The 20138-nt window shown below is 48.7% G+C and overlaps 1 long non-coding RNA gene across 1 annotated transcript in view; it reads left to right on the top strand.

Annotated features, from left to right (window-relative positions):
- Window positions 1-20138, top strand: part of LOC124464076 — a 46174-nt gene that overhangs the window by 777 nt on the left and 25259 nt on the right. The window lies entirely within an intron of this gene.

Genomic DNA, 20138 nt, shown 5'->3' with positions numbered 1-20138 from the left:
TGAGGGTAAAGTCCCATGGTCCAGTAGGTTATGATATGTAGAAGCAAATGCACCTTAGCAGAACTGAGTGGTCAGCGTAATAACGATAAATTCGACAAGATCGGTAAAGCCTGCCCTGCAGACTTTATACCTTATCAAAAGCGTTGACGTACTCATCTGCAGTACACCTGCTCTTCAAAATAAATGTGTTGAATACCTCACCACTCATTTATGACAATGATGGGGGTCATATCACTGTGTGTGTCAATTTACAATCCTATGTTTTCCATCTTGTGCAATGTGCGTGAGTCGAGTAGTCTTCTGTACTGCAATACCCAGTGTGGAAAAGGAGGCAGTTGCGAGTTGAATAAATTGTGGTTGGGCATAGTGTACTTGAGCTCCCTACCATTGATGGTTACACACACACACACACACACACTTTCAAAAGAAACTGAGATCCTCAGTTTTCATTCCTCTGTGGTGTTTTTTTAAATATGAGGTCATAGCATTTTTATATAATATTCATTTCAATGCAGCTTAATTATGATTTTTAAAGTCTGCCTCGGTCATTGTGAAGTCATTGTTGAAGTAGGAAGGAACCAGGCTCATATATTCCACACAATGCCCCTGAGGAAACACCGTAGTTGAAGATTTGTGGATTTTACACAGTAAAAGTCAAGGAGTGTTGCAGTATTTAAGGAAACATGTTAACCTAGATAGCAGATGGTGCAACAATCGAGACAATAAAAACATTTCTCCAGTCATGTTGTTTCCACTGGAGCACAAAAGACATAGTTAGTCTCTTGTATGCTTCAATGCGTAGATGCACTGCTTCAATGTATGCTGTGGCCCCGCAAATTAAGCAGTCATTGCGAAATGATACTGTTAGGCCCACTGTCTTTTAGACTTAGAGGGAGCAGATTTCCTCTTGCTGTTGGCTGATAAAACCAATGAAATGGAAATTAGTGGTGCACTACACAACAAATAATTGTTTATCCTTGAAACTGATTTGTTTTAACGAGCTATTAAATGAGGAGAAGCTAGTTAGGATTTTGCAAATGTGTACAGTAGCTCGACTGGCAACCATTACTGGAGAAGAGACTGCATCACAGAAGAAGAGGTGTGACGAGAGACGAGAGGTTTGATGATAAATAAGCTGTGGTTTGTGACTTGGAGCGGGGGGGGGGGGGGGGGGGGGGGGGATGGTTTGGGCTGCGGAGAGTGTGAGGGCGGCCAGGATCACAGTGAATAGCCCTTTATGCTCCTGACACCTGCATGCTAGGCCACACTGTGACTTCCCCTTGCCTCCACCCGCTTGGTATGCACCTCCACCCCGGTCCTGGTCCTCCACCCCGGTCCTGTTGCTCCCCTGCCCACCCTGGCATGGCCTCTCCTGGCACCTGTTCTGGGTCATCCCTCCTGCAAAGGAAATAACCGGACTTTGTTTTAGTTTTCTATGCGGTCTAGTCCAAAGGCTGCGTGGTGACTTTCTGGATTGATTTAGTCAGCATTTAGAAGTTAATAAGGCATAGACATAGGAGTCTGTAGATTTCACAGCTTAGCCACGTATTTGTGTTTTGTAAAACTCACATGTACACGTCACACTGAGAGGCCGGAATAAAGATAGAGACCGCACAATGAGTAAGATCAATATTTCCAATATTGTGAAAATTCCCCACATTTTAATCTCTTGTGCTTGGTGGTTGACCCAGATAGATGTACGACTCAGCTAGTATTATAAGATTACATTTTTGGAATGCTGACATTGCCAGAAATCCCTGAACAGTAGTACATTCCAGCGCTTAAGATCTAACATGAAGACGACTGCCATGTCACAACTGATCTGCAACGAGATTTCTCAATCTCGTCTCCCTGACCAGTTATTAAAATAACGTTATCCTTTCTACAGTGGCATGTTGACTGGTAATCCTTTCCTTTGTCTTACCTCATCAGCCAGATGAAACATGTGCATCGAGAGAATGAGCTAAAAAGGAAAGGTAGGAAATGCCCTCCTCGTCAACATGAGGGTGAAAATGGGTAAAAAGCGCCAGACGATCAGTTGCTGCTGTCTCTTTCACCCCTTCTGAGGACTTAACCCAAACTGAACCCCACAGCTGTTAGCTTCAAGCACAGGCTTGAATTGCTGTGAACCACATCTCTTTTTAAACCGACTACGCACTGGATTGTAATCGCTGCACACCTTTAGTCCCCCCCCCCCCTTTCCAAATTGAGCCTAAAAGCAGTTTCCTCTTCCTCCTCCTGGATCCTGCTGAAGGATTAACCCTGCTGGGCCGTGCCCTGACTTGATTATGTCCGGGGATAACGGCTACTTAATTGTAATCACTGGGCCATCCCTGAGAGGGCAAATGGAGGAATGGGTATCTGACTCACCAGATCTGATACTCCCATCTGATTTTCAGAATTACCGCCTCCGTTATCCACCTGCCAATAGATGAGAAAATGAATTGCCTGAAATACACACTCACAAATTGACTTTATATAAATGTAACGCAAATGATGTGTGCATTGGTATATCATTTCTTCATAGTGTTGCCTTCAGTTCCATATCATGTCTGTGGATAGACACTGTGTATTTATTTGTGTTCTTGCGTCCCTCCCATTTGATAGGTTCAATTCCGCTTGAAGAGTGTGAAATTAAATTCCAATTCACCATTAGATTCAATATAAATAAATGGCTTCTCTGTGTGTGTGTGTGTGTGTATGTGTGTGTGTTGGAATGCATTCCTGAGGGAAAGATGTTGGTGCGGCTCCATAGGTAAAGCTTTACCCTTCCAGCTCAGTAGCAGGGGTTGACACAATCTGTGGAAAAAGGCTGTCCTATTGAACCGTACTGCTGAGTGGAGCCCGATCTCTCTGGAGAGAGGGCCTTGGTCTCTGCTCCACCAAAAAGGACAGACGCTCGCTACAAAAACCCCGACGGAACGAAGAGGAGAGCCGGGTCGAGGTGATTAGTTGAACAAGTTCACAATGCGACACTTTTGAACTGTCAAATACGAGGTCGAATCTCTAGATGTTTTATGAAAGGTTAGCTTTTTCCTCAGAAGTAATTGCCCGCCCTTTCCTGTCAGGTTCCCTGTATTCCACTTATTATTCTAAGATGACTCCTTATTCACGGCCTGGATGTTGTTCCCAGACGATGAATTGGTTTTGAAAGGCACTTTTAATTAGCATACACAGGAAGCTCATGACTGCTTTACGAGTGCCTTCTTTTTCTCCGTCACAGGGGCTCTCGTTGCCAGTATTGCTAGGGATTAACAGATCTCAACTGGGTTTTGAGTACATTTCAGAAACCTCACCCTCTAAAACGAGTAATGGAATATTGAGTTTCTCGACCAATCACCTTTTGGAAATATGATCTTTCCTTTGTGCCTTTTCACATGAAGGTGATAAAATGTTTGTCGTATTAGACAAGGGAAAACAACACTCTCGTCATCCTAGAAACCTGCAAAGTGGATTTGGCACTTATGCATTTATAATCAGCGCTGCGGATAGATTTTGGGTCCCTGATAAATTACATCTCGATGGAGAGTGGACATCTTATTACCACGTTTAGATTATTGGACGCTCTGTGTTTATGTCAATAACGCGTTCCCATCAGATCGGAGGAGAAACGTCGTAAGTTAAGCAGTGACAGTTTGTAAGAACTTTATACAATATAGGATTAGCGTAGCATATATACCGTAGTATGATTCATGAACGATGCAGAAGGATCAGCAGCTTCATGACGACTATTTCTCTCAGATCGCTGAGGCCTTCCCATCCATCCTGCTGGGGTCTGGGAAAGCGACAACTGATTTATCTGAAGGTCAAGCCCGATGGCCTCATAAAAACCCTGTTAAAGAAAGGGAGGACAACGTTTTTCCTCCCCCACTCAAGCTTTGGCTAGAAATATAAAGAGACACTGTCCGAACTTGATCGTGTCAGAGGAGGTGCCAGCTCATTCATCAATGCTGGGCTTTATGTGGGAGAGACTTGGATGTGCTGGACTTCAGACTTGGGGAGGGCTTCCTCCAGCCCAAAGAAGCCAAGGGGCGTTGACCAACTGTGACTGAGCGATGGTTTACCTACCCCTCTATGTTACCTACCCATCTGCCTGCCTCAGGCGGAATTCTTCCCCACGGAAATGACCAGAGCGTGGCCCACACTGTCGCTCAGCGGAAGGGGCTAGAACTCCTGACCGATGACTTGATTTCAGGCGCTTCTCAGGTTAATGGGAAGACAATCTTTTGTTTTTCGCCTCGAAATTCATTATTCAGCTCCTGTCATTTTCGATGTTGTTCTCTCTCTCTCTCTCTCTCTCTCTCTCTCTCTCTCTCTCTCTCTCTCTCTCTCTCTCTCTCTCTCTCTCTCTCTCTCTCTCTCTCTCTCTCTCTCTCTCTCTCTCTCTCTCTCTCTCTCTCTCTCTCTCTCTCTCTCTCTCTCTCTCTCCCTCCCTCCTTCAAGTCTGGCAACTCTCATTTTCACCATGCTTTCCATCTGAGGTTGAGGGTTGTGATGAAATCAATGGTGGCTGCTGCAGAGAGCAGCGCTGTGTAGAGGGCAGTGCTGCAGTGGGACTGAGGATGCTTCAACCGTGAAACCAGATATGCTGGCCTAGCATACTGGGGAGCAGGTATGGATACAAACTCACAACACACACACCACATTGCGTAAGCTAATTTGTGAGTAACGTGGTCGCTTAATATTAGGCAGGCTATCAGATGATTTGATGCTCAGTCCGAATCCGCATTTACTTGTATCAATCAGCCCTAAAGTTAAAGGCTGATCGTCCTGAAACTTGAAAAGCTTGCCTAAGCTGTTATTCAGTTGTCATCCTTTGAAAATTACATTTAAGTAAAACAAAAACCAAAATATCGATTTACACTTTGGGAAACGGGATAGCTTTCTGAAACCGGGGAGGGGACTCCAAAATCTATCCAATCCAATTTGTCTGTCATTCTCCCACCGCAAATGAGGACCAGGCAATGCAATGAATTCCTCTCTCCTGGTCGTGTCCTCCAGAGTCTCAGAGATGCAGCCGCTCCCCGCAGAGAGAAAGAGCCATCTCAGTTTAATCGGAACCGTTTGATTGCGGTGTAAGCCCAGAGGGGGAGCGGAGAGGGAGGAAGGATATGGGTGTGGGGGGGGGGGGGGGGGGTCAGTATCATGGAGGTGGGTGTGCGTGTGAACCCCCTCCACCCCCACCCCCCCTATTCAGAGGCTGTAAAAGCCAGTCCTGCAGTCCCAGCAGGAGGCATCTGCTGCTCCAGGGAGGGAGGGAGGACAGAGGACGTGGGAGGAGGAGGTGGGAGGAGGGAGGAGGGAGGAGGGAGGGAGGGAGGACAGAGGAGGTGGGAGGAGGGAGGAGGGAGGAGGGAGGAGGGAGGGAGGGAGGACAGAGGACAGAGGAGGTGGGAGGAGGAGGCGGGAGGGAGGAGGGAGGGAGGAGGGAGGACAGAGGAGGTGGGAGGAGGAGGCGGGAGGGAGGAGGGAGGACAGAGGAGGTGGGAGGAGGGAGGAGGGAGGGAGGGAAGACAGAGGAGGTGGGAGGAGGGAGGAGGGAGGGAGGACAGAGGAGGTGGGAGGAGGAGGCGGGAGGGAGGAGGGAGGACAGAGGAGGAGGGAGGAGGGAGGGAGTAGTGGTTACGGTGACCAGACGAGCCAGGCGGTGCTGCTGTCATGGGGGCTTGGATTGATCTCATCTTTCAGAGCATGTGACTGGGGGTTGGGGATCGCTGTTCTGGGAATGGGCTTGGAGGAGAGAGGAGGCGTGGCTGGCGGTGACACGCAACGTATTCCTCCAAGTCCCCCCCCCTCCCAGACGAACGGTAAATCACAACCTCAGCATCTGACCGTGACGGATATGGACAGAGTCCACCGTACGGACGGGATGGCTTCATTCACACCATATATCTGGCACAAAAATGCTCTTTTTGGAATGTAACTGAGTCAGATCTTCCAGGGGATCCAACTAACTCCAGCTCACCCCTCTCCTTATGCTGACGGCAAATATGTCAGTGTGCTTCACCAACACACACCCCTTCTTCCTCACTTGAGTCACCACCAGCAGATGGTGTCACCATGAATGGACTGATCTGAATGAATCGAGAGGGAAAGCTGCCACTGCAGGAATGTGCACACAAACGCATCAAAGAGAGAGAGGGAGGGAGGGAGGGAGGGAGAGGGGGAGGGAGGGAGGGAGGGAGGGGGGGAGAGGGGGAGGGAGAGGGAGAGAGAGAGAGAGAGAGAGTGGGAGAGTGAGAGAGAGGGAGAGGGAGAGTACAAGAATTGAATGGTAACTAAGCACCATGTGGGCCTAAGGGGGCAGCAGAGCCCATTTTCGGTGCCCTCCTTTCTTCCGTTTGGAGGCAGCCCGCCCAAAGCTTTTATTATTGTGACCCGTGACATTCCTCTGCATAATGTAATGGGCTCTATGAAAGGGATAGTGTGTGTGTGTGTGTGAGGCATGTTGGTGAAGGCACACAGTAGTGGATCTGCATTCCCTCATGCAGAGTAGAGGGCTTTATGCCCACAGGCGCTGGGAGAGTGGCAAAATGCCTGACTGTGCTCTTTTGCCCTCGACGGTATCTCGGCTTCGTGGGGCGACAGTGAGGGTTTGCGTTTCAGCGTTGCGTGTCATCCTTGCCGTCATTCGAACTTGCTTCAGCCATATCCCTCGGACTATGTGGTCAACCTCAGGAACTCTACGGCCTCCAAGCTCAAGCAACAAGTATCAAATATAGCAGGCATCTCAAGCTCAAGGTCTTGTCTGGGAAGAGAGATGGTTTTCTTTGGAGGCGTTTACAAGGTGTACGAGTTTTCATTGTCTTCGGACACCTGCCGAGATGTGAAATGGTTATCCTCTTGGTGTTTGAGATTTAATGGATCTCTGCAGCAGATGTGAAGGATACTGCTATGACTGATTTACAAAAAATAAACTATTGTTTATCGGACTTGGGGGTTTATAAAGCAGGTGTTGACTATGACTGCTTTTGACTGCATGATAGCATTTTTCAGTTCAGGATGGTAGGAGGGCTCTTTCTGTTTGTGATTGGGATTGGATACGTGAGAACTCTGATACATTTTAGAAATATGTCGATAATATTGAACAAACATTACCTTTCTTTCCAGAGATGCATTTTTTCCCCATTCAGAGATTTAGACAAAAAGCACCCCCCTCCCCATTTTCTTTTGAAGAACATTAGACTTTTGTCCATTCTTACTTGTTGTGTTCTATCATGGAATCATTTCACTGCAATATTAATTCATGATCTTTCCTCTTTAATCTGAGGATTAAGTCAAGAATGATTTTCATACAATTGCAATTTACACTCGTGTGACCTTGGGCCTTGTAATAATTCAAGCTCACTGGAACTGTGTCCATATGTTGAGAAATGTTGAGATCTTGCCAGCTTCTTCCACCGCAAATCTCCTACCCCACAGCTAGAAAAGCCCCTGATGTTTCTTCGCCGGTGCAGTTTAACATGCTGGATGTGGAACATCATTTAACTCATTGACAGGTGATGCGACCCCAATTACCTTATTCCAACAGTACACCCAGAGCAGACAGGAGTGCAGTAGGACCATGATGGGGTTGGGCCTCTTGAGTCCAAACGTTCAAATTCTCTCAGAATCCTAACATCTGTTTTGTCAGGATTACAGTATTGAGGTTGGAAGGAAGTTTTTACCGCTTCTTTGGTGTTCTTTGGACTGTGGTGTCCTTCTGAGTGTTTAATCGTTTCATTTATCTTTCGCTGCAAGATGATTCGAGTGCCGACTGTCCTGTGTCCATGCAAATCACCTCTTAATTAGGAAATGGCGCATGGAAAAGAAAAATGGAAGTGTGTTTGCCCAGGGACTGAACCAGCTTGGGCTCTCCCTTTGTCCATGTTCCCTGCTTGTGTCCATGTAGGCTTCGATCCTCATCCGCTCTGTTGTATTTGCCTCTCCTCGCGACGTGAGGCAAAGAAACGGATTGGGTGCACGATTCGAATTGTCGGATAAACACACGTCGACACTTCTTGCTAAAGTATCTTTGTGGCCCACCATTAAGAACGGACGACGGCACAACATTTCGAGGCAGATTCCTACTGCTGCATCCCCTTCACTTCCCCTTACTTCCAAACGGTCGGGAAAACGCGTGCGCGCCGCTCATCGCGGCGACGAGAGCCGCGCGGAAAGCGGGAGCAGAGCGTTCTTATTCGTTCGACTTGTTTGCCCGGCGGTGGCTGCGCGGAGGGGGGGGTTGGGTTGTCAAGGACCCTGTCCCGCGGGAGACGTCACACACATCAAACGCCAATGATGAGGTGCCGCCGGCGGAGCCGTTGTGCGGCATTAGGGACGACTGGCAGGTTGGCAGGCAGGAACAGCAAGTCCTTTTTCCACGTTGTCATGTTCCATATCGGCGTCGAAAAAGCCTTCAGCACCACCATCCGTCCTCCTCCTCCTCTTTCCCCACCATCCTCATCTGCTTGCTGGGTCTCTGCTCGGGGCGTCTGAAAGCCCCTCCGTCTGCAACAGCTGGTGAGAACAGGGATGTACAGAGAGATTAAAAAGAGCCCCTGTATCTCCCCCCCCCACCCTCCCCCCCTGAAGGAATTCTACCCCTCCAACCCTCTGGCACCTCCTAGCGTTCTTTTGATCTGGTGTGTTCTCCAGCGGAACTCCCCTGGGAGGGGGGGGGGGGGAGGGGGGAGGGGGGAGGGAGGAAGGGTGGGGGAGGGTTCCCATACATGCCAACACTGTATTGGGGGGCCTCCATGGTGACAGTGTGAGCTTTAACAAGGGCGTCCATTCACCGCAGATAAGGGTGCCTCGGCCCCGCTGTCTCCCTGTCACCCCTAACGGTGTGGCACGGCCTCCGGGAGAGTGCCTCGAGTTGCTGCCGTCGAGGGAGCTCTGCCTTCAATCAGCTCGCCAAGACTGCCTCTTTTCTTGGATGAAACGCACTCCGAGGAGGGGCGCCCTCCGTCCGCACCTGCGCGGGAAAGGGCGAACGCCAACAGGGAGGGAGGTGAATGTAAACGGGAGTGTCGCAGAGAAGGCAGTTGGAGTGTGAGAGGGGGGGGGGGGGGGGTCCCATGCTGAAAGCCGCTCTCCAGGGAACGCCTGCCACCTCTCATTAGCTCGGCTACATTTATGGCGCGGGCGAGTCAGGGCTGTTGCACGGATCAAATGAACGTGGATGTCCCACGCTTGACCTTGTATTATAAGGGAGACCCAGGGACCTGTTAAAGAAGATTGCTAGTCAGCTCTCGTCATGTCGTTGTTCCCTCGCTCTCTCTCTCTCTCTCTCTCTCTCTCTCTCTCTCTCTCTCTCTCGTCTCTCTCTCATCTCTCTCTCTCTGCAACATAACCTATAAAACCCTGTATGTTCAGCACCTTTATGTGGTCACATTAATCATGATACCCAGTGGCTGTGGCGCATATGTTTGGCTAGTTATCGGTTCTGTTTATGTTCTAAGAACCTGTTTAAGTCAAACTGTTGCAAATGTCACTGCACAGAGTGGGGCAATCGGGATTCACATCGGCACATTGTGGTAATTGAAGCAAAGCAATGGAAGACTGAGGGCTGCCGTTACCTTGGTAACGGTAACATTTGGGATGGATGATGGATTGTGCTTAGTAGAAATCAGCTATCTGCCTTCCCACGAGTGATTTGTTTTGATTTGCCTTTCTCTGCCCATCTTGAAAGGCTTTCATTCACGTCAATTAGTCAGTGAGCCTGGAATAGCATAGACCTAATGAGGGAATATAACCATCGGCCAAATACTCACTTACTGTGCACACTGCAAGTGTTCAGAAATCGCAGCGGCGTCAATATTTAGTATCAAAGGAGAAGCAGTGAATTGTATTAGGGTGAAACCGCTTTTCTCTCCTCTCGCAAGCGTCCTCCAGTTTCCTTTCCCACTGCAAGGGAAACGTGACCTTCACAACCTCTCGGAGGGAACAGATGGATTTCCAGCCAGATGACTATATCTGAGGCGGAGGATTTTTCAATCTTCTTCCCCCTCTGTTTTTACTGGGGCAGCAGGGCTCAGCGTCTGCCAGTGTCACTGCATTCTCTCAGTAGATGAAAATGGACGACCTGAGGAAGGCAGTGTGCGATGGTGTTTCTGTTTGGTTGAGTTTGCGTGTGTGTGTGTGTGCTTTGTGTGCTCACCTGCTCACCGACAGTCAGCATGCATGTCGTCTCTCCCTCTTCTGTGGACCAATGAGAGCAGGGGAAGGGTTGATGACCCACATGTGCTGACTTCCTGGATGCAGCTCAGGCTGGCTGAGAAGGTCACGAGAGCCCGTGACTTTCCGGAACTTTCTGTTTTTCTCGTGCTTCGTCCTGTTCATGTTTCCATGCCTACCCTGAGCTCACAGCCCCAGCTCTCTTAGTCGTCATTACTCTGAGTGCAAAAATACATTAGTGCTTATTAGGAGCCACTAAGCTTGCCTCCATCTGTTGCTCTCTCAGGGACTAATTAAATGACTCCACCTAGCCTACTATCTGCTAATGTCGGGCCTACCTGTTGTTCCAGGCTGCTGGATGTCAACACGTCACGGTGCCACGATTCTTTTTATTTATTTGTTATATTTGTCAAGGTTTACCAAATGAAATTGGTCATTTGTCAATGTTGTCGTCATTGCCCGTACGGCGTGATCTTTAACCGGCGAAATCAGGCTCCAGGGAAAACGCATGGCGGGCATCGCAGAAGGACATTGCCGAAGTGGAGGGGTGTGAGATTCATAACGTGAGGCCATTCAGTGTAATTTGCTGTCATGACAGGGGCCTTGTGGAAGTCAATAGCAATCATGTCTGTTTATTTGAGCCCATTACTGACTGGCTCCCTTACATCGCTGGCTGTTTTTGCGTTTCCCTCTCTGATGGGAACACAATCGGTCATCACTGTCTGCCAGCCATGTTGAGCCGGATTCCATGTCCTTCCCCTCCAGCATGATGCCTGGTCGTCCACTCCCGGCCAAATGGCAACTGGTTTCCCGCTTTATTTAAATTCTCTTTGAAGCTCTAGTGACAGGGTGAGGAGAGCAAAAAAAGGTTGGCCAATTAACTCGGTATCAGAGAGCATTTCCTTTCGGAGCTGGAGTTCCTGTTCCTGTGAAAGGACGTTACAGCCCTTTGTGATTGAGGTCATTTCGGTCTCAATCATGAGGAGTATTTCTATGTCCAGCCACAGTTGGTGTTTGTGACTGGGAATATCTGTGGAATGTGGGCACTCCGGAAGCGGAAGGAACAAAATAATGGCTTTATTTGAGGTTTTTACTGGGTATATTCAAGAAAGTCACCCCCAGAAATCTTCCAGCAGGGTGCATAATTGAACAGTGATGGACTTAAATATTTAAATGAGTATTATCTGTGAGCGTGTCATTTTAATTTAGGCTTAATTCGATTTATGCCCCTCGGGAATTCCTAATTTTCCCAAGTGGCCGGGCCACGAGTCTTAGAATCGGACCAATCCTGCCAGTCCTCCCTTACCTTAAACCGGAAGACCATCCTGAAGGAACAGGACACCTCCCATTGGGATCACCAGGAGGTGTGAGACTCGCATGGCTATGTGTGTGTGTGTGTTTATGTTTCTGTTCGTAGTACTTACACTGTGACCGGGTGTGTGCATGTTTCTTCTGTGTCAGTGAGCTTAGAAGAGCCAGAGATTAATCGGGTTGCTGAAAAGAGAGCTAATTATAGCAGGAAGGGAGCTGCAAAGTGCACACGCTGTCCCTAGATGAGATGTATACACACACACACACGGTACATCGGAAGAGCATTGTTTTTCTGTCGATACCAGTGCAGACAGCTGGTAATGAGAGGCAAACATCTAGGCAGAGAACACGCAAAACGTGGAGGCTATCATTTAACTCAAGTGGATTTATGTCCATCCCTTCTCCCAGTGTAAAAAGAAAAGCCCCTTTTTTTGTAGTCGGAAAAGTGTGTGTGTGTGTGTGTGTGTGTGTGTGTGTGTAGAAGTGAGGCCACAAGCCCATGAAGTCTAAATGGAGACAGACACCAAAAATGCAGACAGCATGCAGGTTTCCTCTGTGTCTGCTGTAAGTATATCAATATGCTCGCAGCAAGCCATGGACTGTTTCAGGACATGATTCAAATTGATTGAATATAGATTGCAGTATGGCGTGCAGACAGTAGTCATACACTCTCACATGAGGAATGTTGTTTCAAATAAATGACCAGCACAGCAATAAGGCAAAATGAAAATGTAGAATGCCAAACAAATCAAACGTCAAATTGTCTTTCCTAACCATCGTTTGTGGTATTTTCGATATGGATAGTTTTAGCTTGCCAGCCAGTTGAATCCACTGTCTGTGTTTAGATTTTCAAAATCCCAAGTCATTTTACCTCAGAAAAGGCTTGAGCGCACAGCGTGTAGATCTCTGCATGGGGGCCCATGTGTGCCATCTCAAATATCTCTGGATGTGTGCAGTAAAGACAACAATACCTTGTACTGCCATAAGGTGTTTATATGTATTTCCCAGTTGACTTGGCTGCTTTACAAATGTGCATGAGGGAAATTGAGATAAGCCCCCCCACCCCCTGTTGTGATATGTACATTTCTTGGGAAGATGAGGATTGACTCAAGTCCACACGAGGCATGTAATCACAACAAGAATGTGAATCCTCTGGAAGATAGAACGTTCCATCTCTGCCCCCAGGGACATCCATAGTACAACCATCCATAGTACAACCATACAGGAAACCAGGAGCCTTTGTACGGTCCAGTCCAGTCCCAGTATCCAGCAGGGCTGATGCCCCAGCTGGGGTAGGTTAGCCCCTTCCCATGGCTTCATGTCTGCCCTCAGGTCATCACTGTGGCTGGGCAATAGTTCAGAGCCCCACCACTCGTCAGAGCTTTATAGGGCATGACATACATTAGGGCTGCAGCAGAGTTTAAACCTCGTTCACACAGCAGCTGGGTGTGAGCGGTGTCCAAATCCTAGCCGCCCCCCCCCCCCCCCCTCCCCTCCCCCCTCCCCTACCCACCCAAATGTGCCGCTACTGCCTACTTAGTTCCCCCCCCCCCCTTCCGTGGTTAAAACCCCCCGAATGCCATGCCTGACATCCATCTGTGGCCTGCCCCTTCGAACGGACCTTCTGGGTTCCGCGTGCGGCGCGGCTAAGTGGTTAAGCAGTGCCAGGGGGATTGCGTCTCCCACAATGCTTTGTGACAGCCGACACATGTGCATTGCAATGGAAGCGAGGGGGCGGCCTACCAAGAGCCTCTCTCCATCTCCAGATGGGGTGAGCTCTTCCCTGGTACTGCCTTTGTGCATTAGCCACCTGGGTTGTTCGACCGCTGAAATCTCTTTCTGCCCAGGCTGGCTTTCTAACCTGGTCGGAGCCTGTTCTCTGTAACTAACGCCAAAGCAGCTTATTTCTTCTTTGATCGTGCGATTCCTGTGGAGGCAGCCCTTTTTATTGTAACCGCGAGGCTTTATGTCCTTATTTAACAACACGGAAAATTGGTCTTTCCAAGACTCGTATTGTCATTTTTTTTATGAGAGCCCGAGTCTCTTGTGTGTAAATGTCATGTCTGACATCGGTGCGTTTGCGTAAAGGAGACTTGAGACCATGAGTGTCTTCATCCAGCCCTTCTGTAGCTGGTTTAATGGAGCACTGCCTCACATGGTATCATCACACCGTGAAAGGCTACAAATCAATACTTGTCAGGCCTGCAAATCCAGCATTTTATCGAGCGCTCCAATAAAATAAGGATCTATACATCTTTTCATTTCTGAAAGGCTCTTTGAGTTGCTAGTCAGATGCAGGAGAGTGACAGAGCCATGAAAAGCCGTGATTTTACACCTGTGATGTACCTGGTAAATGCGTCTCTTTCTCCATCCTTTTCCTATGCTCCCCTCTCCTCTCCCCCCCCTTCTCTCTTTCTGAGATTGTTGCCATAGACACAAAGCCCACGAAGCTGCAGACTAGCCTGGCGCTCGCGTTCCCAGTTCCTTCCTGCTGGGATGACATCACGCAGGATCGTCCCCTCGCCTCATCCCCTTTCACATCCTCCTCCTCCAAATTCCGAAACAACTGCGCGTTAACCTCTGTCACGCGCGTTAAAGGTTTTCCACAGAAGTTAAATCCGTCGTTTAGAATTACGTTTAGCGAAGGGAATACTCTTTAAATAAAGCTACGTTTGATGTGCCGGATCCTCTAAATGTCAATATATCCGAAGATTAAGATGTGGAATGATTGGAGTTCTTTCTGCTGGACCAGAAGGCCCATTCTAAGGCCGTGGACTCATCTCATTCGTCTTCCACAACATCTTGGCCTCAGACGAACAACGTTTCCCCTCCCTGTGAACCCTGCTTCTGCAGAGCCAGGATCTGAGTCCAGGCCAAACTGACAGGTGTAGGGGAGTTAGGAGAGCCTTGGCAGAGTTCATTTAGATTAACTGCCTGGCGCTGAAGTACAGGCATTCTCACAGGGGCTTTAATTGCGGGTGTGATTCTTCTTGTTGGATTTGTCCTTTCCATGCTAATATTTTCCGGGGTACATGTCAGACCTTCTGGTCTACTTCCGAGCCTTTCACTGCATCTCTCCCCTGCCCCCGACACAAGCGAGGGCGCCGTCATGGCGACGGGATATCCACTGTGTTGTTGTGGTCTCCTTGCCGACAGACAGGCCGGTCCGACCTCAGTGCATCTACACAGGCGGAGTGCAGCCCCAATGCGTTAGAAACTGTTGTTATTGACCCCCTCGGATAGCAAACCAGGCCTGCTCAATTGCTTGCACCACTTTTCTTTCCCTGGATGCGATCAGTCATTTTCCTGGTGTTCATCTGAACGATCTCCTAGACCTAACATTTACATTTATGCATTTAGCAGACGCTTTCATCCAAAGCGACTTCCAAAAGAGAGCGTTACAAAAGTGCAAAGCTCACTGATCATAACAACGGCCCAAACATTGCGGGTAGCCCAAAACATGAAGCGTACATTGGGAAAACGAAATAAGTCCCAAAGGGAAGAACCATAAGAGCACGTAGTTGAACAAACTCTACAAAGCTGGCTATTTTGCATTCGACTTCCCACACACCAAGACAGCATGACAGATTGGGAATGGGGTATGTACGCTAGTCCGCTGGTTGGAATTGGGCATGGAAAAGCCCAGTCACGCAAGTCCTTGGATCCAGCACTTTCACCACCACCCCCTCCCAGAAGTCAGAAGATCAGAAGTGCACAGTCACGGGTAGGAAACCCGCCCCGCAAAGCCCATCACCAATGTTGACGACTGTATTTAACGAGGAGAGTTACTATCTCTGCTGCAGTAAACCTGGAAAGCAGATGTTGAATGCCCCACTTTATAGGCGTGTAATGAACTGGGATTCCATAATGCTGGTATCAAGCTGCTGTCCTCCATCAAATACAACACTCTGGTGCAGGTGTGTTGGAAGCTGGTAGATAGGACTTTTAGGAGGTTTTTGTCCTCTCATAGCTTCATCTTGAAACAGATTGTGTCTGCTGTGTTATTACTTTGCACCCCCAAAAAACTACTGACTCACGTGTGACATCACAAAACGGATTATGCCTGTTTTTTTCTTTCTGAATCTTGTGAAGGCTTGATCAGTTGAATCCTTAAAGGGGGGGTTGTAGTGTGTGTTTGTAAAAGAAGCATATTAGGTTTACTCTTTTTTATTGGAGGAGTATGTGGAGGAACTCAAATTCATGGCGTGAACACTTGATTTACTTTGTGAAACCAAGATATCTGCTAGGGGGGCAGGAAATCGCGAAATATTTTCCAGGATGACCATTTCATCTCACGCAAAACTATTATTTTACATTTCTGTCTGTGTATCCAGCCGCTGTGTATATATACTTTAGTTATTGAATTTGGAAAGAAGTGCAGCTTATTTTTAGGGAAAAACAAGAGTCAATCGCCGGTATATTTTGCCTGAAGTATATCCTTTTACTGTTCTTTAGGTCTGCAAGTCCCAGTGGTTGGTACCTCTGTATTTACTTAGCGCCCGGGGTCCAAACGATGTTTACACTTGGATGAGTATCTCGATGGGTCATTTAGCAAACATACATGGGGCTATTGCCTACCTGCATGTAACTGAGTTATTTTTTTACGTTATTTTATGGCTTATTATAAAAAATCTAATAAAAACAAAGTACAAGTTATCAGAATTGTATAACAAGGTCTGTACGTTCGGAAAAACAACTCTCAAGAAAATATGACTTAAGATGGAAAATGTCCTCTTGGGTAGAAAAGCCGGAGATATCTGAGCCATAAGTACAACTATGACATCCGAGCCTTGTCTGTAAGCATACAGAGAAGTCAACTCCTACTTAGGACATGATGTGCAGACTGTGGGTCGTTACTGGCAGCTCAACCCCTCAGCAGTGCTTCTGACTCGAAATGATGGCAGACATGCTCCCTCATTAAGTAACACACGGGCAGGCAGGTAACACATCACCCATCCTGGTGGTCAGGACTGGTCGAGGAGGGGGGAGGGAGTGTGTGTGTGTGTGTGTGTGTGAGAGCGAGAGAGGCCTACCCCCACACTGCCAAATGGGCCTCGTCAACCTGACAGGCATCAAGTGTCCGGGCACGCGGCTGGGAAAAAGCCTGCTGCCTCGTTCTCACACTCCACTGTGGGTGCGCCTCCACGTTTCCTGTGGCCGGCGAGGAGAGAAGACAAATGGCATTAGTGCCTCCTTTTCCCCCTATACCGTCTTTTTACCTTCACTGTAGGACCATGTAGGGGACCCACCAGGAACAACTGACTACCTGAAGTCGAAGGGGCTTTTCAACAGGTGCCTGTGTCGCGGTTGGAAACGTAGTTGCATCTGTGTGGAGGCAGCTGGTGTTGACTACCCACCCCACCCTGTCTCCAACCATCCCCCCCCCCACACACACACACACACACACACTTCCCCCAGCTCCAGCTCCACACTCCGGTGAGCACCACCACCCCACCCATCTCCTTGTGGAGAGAGCAGCCCATCCTGTGGATCCTGGCCACGCATGAGGGGCTGGTGGAAGGAGCACGGCGGTTTGGCTCGTTCCCTTACCTGTGTGTGTGCGTGTGTGTGTGTCGGGGGAGAACTGGAACTGGGGGTGGGCTTGCTCTGGCTCTGCCTGGCCTGATATGGGAAGCCCTCTGGTACATTTGGCCGCCGTCATTTGCATTTGGTCTTTTGTTCTTCCTCCCGTCCCTTTCCCCCGGTCAGTACACGACGGTGGACTCTCATGTCCGCACCCTCCGTTGATTGCATGTGCCCAGACATTGACCCCGAATAGGAATATTCATGGCGTGCGTCATTGCAAACTGTAATTATTCCGCGTCCTCTCAGCTTCCAGGGTCCCTCCGCTTCCCCCACGTTTCTCTTCATGCGGTGGCCAACACATTCCCCCTCCCCCCCAATGCCGTCCAAAAACAACGTTCGACACAAAAGTAGGTTATTTTGGCGCAGAAATAACCTAATAAACCTAATAAATAATGGCTGGGCGGACGTGGGAGTGAAAACGTGTGTATTGTCCCCCGAGAGATTTAAATACTATCCTCATCCTCTGTGAGTTATAGTAGCACTCAATGGTTGATAGAGCCAACACCCGCCACCTCACGTTTGGTGTGATTGGTTTGAGTGGATGGGTGATGGCATGTTTGGTGTGATTGGTTTGAGTGGATGGGTGATGGCATGTTTGGTGTGATTGGTTTGAGTGGATGGGTGATGGCATGTTTGGTGTGATTGGTTTAAGTGGATGGGTGATGGCATGTTTGGTGTGATTAAGATGTTTGCCAGAGTGGATGGGTGAGTCCTTGAGCCTTAAACGGAAGTGCAGCGCGGGGCGCTCTCCCCCAGGGGTTTCCGGCGTTTTCCTCCAGAAAACGCCGGAAACTTCAGTCACCTTCAGTCACCATTCATGGTTGTGAACACCCAGACCTATCGGGTTTAGCCCCTCCGCTAAAATCGATCACACCGTTTTCTCTTCCTCGTCTTGGATCTCAAGCTCGGCAGGGAAAGGGATGGATCCAGGCACCGACGGTCGCTCGGCTACCGCAGGAGAGGAGGAGCCGAGGAGGACTTGAATCATTTAGCATGAGAGGAAAAATGGGTTAATGAATTTCAAGTGGGCTAACTGCCAGTCTTCAAATAAACAAACCCTGGGAAACCTCGGAGAGGTAGGGAGAAAAGTGGCTCCTTTTTGGTGCGGCTCGAGCAGTTTCTGTTGACTTGGCAAGAATGGGCTTTCGCAACATTAGCAAGATAAGCTGGCTAATTAGGGTCCCACACCTGAGCCGAACAATGTCCCCCGTTTAACTCCTTCGTAGCCAAACCGAGGCTGCGTCTGAGGGAAAACCCAGACTGCGAGTTGGATTCATTTAAACCCATAGAGGGCAGCTGTGCGCTCCTCGCAAAGCTGGGTCTCCTGACTGATGGAGGCATACCAGCAGAGAGACAGAGTACAGGTTTATGAAAGGGAGGGGGTGGGGTGTGGGGTGGGGGGGGTGGGCATATGTTTTCCTCTGATAGTAGCATCAATGCTAATCTCTCCCCTCTCGTTAGTGCTCCTGCTTTAGCATGCTAAGTGGCACGGACTTCCTTAATGGAGTTTGACATCTGTTGGAGACAGTGGAAGACCCTGTTTAAATGGAGGGCCTCTCTCTCTCTGTCGCTCCCTCGCTCGCATCTTCTCTCTGCCCTCACTTTCTTCTTTGTGTGCTTAGCTGCTCTCCTCATGAGGTTGAGCGGGTCGTGTTATTGCCTGGATGAGGCTGGCAGTGCAGAATGACAGACATTGATTACTCTTGGTAATTCCATTTAGTAACTCGGCCTAATGGATCATAACACAGTAATGGTTTCTGGCAGTCAGAATCTTTTTGTCGACTCATCTAACACAGCCGGGTTACGCGTCACTTATTGAGATGTTGCCCAAGTCATGGGTCTGTGTCAACAGTGTGGATTCAGTTGGTAGCCTGCATCATGCTGCTGTTTTACCGTGCTTTTGAGAAGAATTGGTAGAAAGTCATAATCGGTGAGAGTGAGAGTAAACAAAATGGTGTGAGAGTGTGAGTGAGAAGAGACTAGAATGGGAAGAGAAGATTGATGTGTGTGTCTGTTTGTCAATGTGAAAGGGGGCGAGGTGTAAATGCTGGCATCTGATGATTCCGTCTCGTAGCTAACAATACAGATATAGCCTGGCACACAGATGATCCTAATAAACAGAACAATATAAATGATGAACAATATCTAATTAACACCTCAAGTTACCCTACGCTTATGCTGAAATCATCAGTGAGCTGTCACACACCACTTCGTAAGTGCCCCCCCCCCTTTTCTCTCTCTGTCTCCAATTTAATTCCTCGCCTGATAATTATACTAAATCCCTTTTGCAAATGATTAAGCCTGTCAGCAGCACCCATTGATTTATACTGTATGATAGATTTAGTGTGCCTGCTACGTTTTATCACCTTTTACTGTACATGAACAAAGGCAAAGTTTCCCAGAGGCAAAGTTGTCCCGGGCTCTGGCTGTCTGTGAAGAAAACTGCACTGGCAATTGTTGAGCCCGGAGAAATGGGCCGCAGATAAATGAGCCACGATAAAGTGGGAGTGTGTCATCCGAGCTGGAGCCTGTTAGATTGACACTGTGAAACTCTGCGGCCACTGAACTCCCCAACTGTCCATTCTAGACTTGTCACGCGACGACTGCGGAAGGGGTCGAGCGCTTGTTGTGACATTCCCCCACGACCTAGGTTAGTTCTGGCTCGGAGCTCTAGAACTTCAACCCCAGTGTATGCGTTGTGCATGCTGACCGGCACGACTAATCGTACCTGTCAGTCACACGGCTCGTGTACATTTCCAGCGCACTGCAGAAGACCATTGGGAGAGTTTCATCAACAAGGTCCATTGTGACCTCGCTCTATTGATGCACAAGCCTTCTGTTGCGCTGGATGTCCTGTTCTTCCTGTGGTCCTGCCGTCTCCGACAGCTATTACCCAGTAAGAGTTGAGCCTGACTGACCGCTGCCTACAGCCCCGAGCCCAAATCCTGAAGGTTTGGAGGGAATAACCTCAGCCCTGCAAGAGCAGGCGAGGGCTAATGAGCTCTGACAGCAGTGCAGGAAGGCTGGCTGGAAACTTCCAAATGATCGAGGCCAGAAGGATGTGAAGACCCATTTCTGGAATC

The sequence above is a fragment of the Hypomesus transpacificus genome, unplaced genomic scaffold (assembly GCF_021917145.1).
Source record: "Hypomesus transpacificus isolate Combined female unplaced genomic scaffold, fHypTra1 scaffold_31, whole genome shotgun sequence".
NCBI classification, from domain to species: domain Eukaryota; kingdom Metazoa; phylum Chordata; class Actinopteri; order Osmeriformes; family Osmeridae; genus Hypomesus; species Hypomesus transpacificus.
This window is presented reverse-complemented; position numbering and strand designations above follow the sequence as displayed.